The sequence below is a fragment of the Apium graveolens genome, unplaced genomic scaffold, assembly GCF_009905375.1.
Source record: "Apium graveolens cultivar Ventura unplaced genomic scaffold, ASM990537v1 ctg4623, whole genome shotgun sequence".
Taxonomy (NCBI): Eukaryota; Viridiplantae; Streptophyta; class Magnoliopsida; order Apiales; family Apiaceae; genus Apium; species Apium graveolens.
The window spans coordinates 91,247-93,333 of NW_027418624.1; positions in this window are offsets into that span (position 1 = coordinate 91,247).

The window sequence follows — 2,087 nt, forward strand, 5'->3', positions numbered from 1 at the left end:
GGTGTTATATGAATTATGTGATACGTGGATTATGTGTTTATATGTTATGTAAATTACGTGCGTACGTGAGTCAAGAGTCTTGTATTTGACCATCTTCTTATTGTGCGGGCTATCATATGGGTAGACAATAGGGTTTTGACGCACAGTTCATCGAGTAATTATCGTTTAAGCGATTAAGATGTATCTTTTAATTATAGATACAGATCATTCGAGTTGATCAGAGCCATACATTGGAAAGAATAAAATGGAATGACATCGGGTATCTAGCTTCTAGAAATCGTAGGAGCAGCATAGTGAAATAGAAAGACAGCGAGAACATGAGAGATGTCAGACTAAGATAATCGTGATATTGCGAGTGTGCTTAACTGCTAAAACCTAAAGGCAAGTTTTCTACGCTATTCTAATTTTAGAATAGTTCAATATGTTACATATCAAATTGCTTATGATTATGCAATTATTCTTCTCTATTCCCACTCCAGTATAGATAATTGTTTTACATATCGCTGAATTAAATGATTCCGTTTACGTAAGTACTCATCTGTTATTTTATGTTCATAATAGTTAAGTATTTTTACTTATCAAATTAGCGGATTTATAAATGTTTATACTTTGAGAAAAAAATGATTTTGTTGCGAGTATTCCTGCTAAAGTGAATGGGGGAACAAAATTATTTAGGGTGTCGATTATTATAACCCCTTCTAATTAAATGTTTTAAAATTGGATGAATGCTTAAGTGACCGTGGCGGACGGTCCAACGGAGGGCCATGTATTATATGAAATATTTATAATACACACTATGCCACATGCAGATATATTGCCTTTTGTTTGAGTACTCGTGTTTTGGGACATGTTTCTACGAATCATGATCCTGTGCTATCACACGGGCTGATCATCATGTGATAGTACGTCCGTCAGAGAAAGATTCCAATATAAATTATTATATTATTTTTTATAATCATATAATAAATGATTTATCAAATATTTTAGTTTTGGATAAAAGGTGAAATGCAGTTTTGATTCAGTTTCAGATTTTTGTTGATACTTAATTTGTTGCTAAATATCAAAAGTGGTATTAATAGAGATGATTGATGTTGACTTCAGTATGGGATGTTGTGAGCATCAAAGTTCATATTGATATCTAATTTTATATGACATCAAAATGAGTATTGATATCAAGAGTTGAGTTTTAAATAAAGTTTATGATTCAGTCCATAATCACTGTTTCGTTTTATTGTTGTTTACGATATTTCCATAAACACTGTTTTACAAGTTTTATTCTCATCAAGATTCAGAGTATTGCTGAAGCATTTCGCTCAAAAATATCAAAAAGGGTTTTGAATACAATTGAAAAATAATTATCCGATTTGTTAATAAATTTTCTGATTCAGCAATTATGATTTTAAATGTTCTGCTCCATTGCAGATGTCAGTTTTTATATCAAAAAGATCATATTTATGTTATACTAAACTTGCTGAGCATTTTTTTCGCTCATACTTGCCTGTCTTTAAATTTAACCTTCCAGTGAGGATTAGCTTGTGCTATTTAGCCGCGTAATTCGAGAAAGCAAAGAAGAAGCTTTTGGAAGATGGTTGGTCTAGGGTCTGCGGACTAGTGTAAGTTCTATTATATAAAGTTATATTTATATATGCATTAGTTATGTATTGAATCGTTGGTCTAGTATACTTCTTTTCGAAATTATACTAGTGGGTTAAGTTTGAGTTTGGGAATTATTGAAAAGAGTTTGAAAAGAAAGTAAAAATTTTATTTGTGTAATTTGGAATTCTTGTTTCTAGAAATGTAACCTGAAAAGATTTTGGTGTAGTTTGGGGTCACAGATGCTATATTTCAGTTATTGGCATTTATTTATTGATTAAACAAGTTAATTTGGATTGATATTTCATGGTGACGACCAAATCCTTTGACCCCGGATTTGGGGGCGTTACAGATAGTTTCACATTCACCTACATCTTTGGAGCAAAAAGGTGGAGCAAGGAAGAAAAGTGTTTCATCAGAAACAAAAATCAAGGAGATTGGAGAAAGAAAAGGAAAATTAGAGTTGGTGTTAAGCTGGTTGATGAATCATCAAA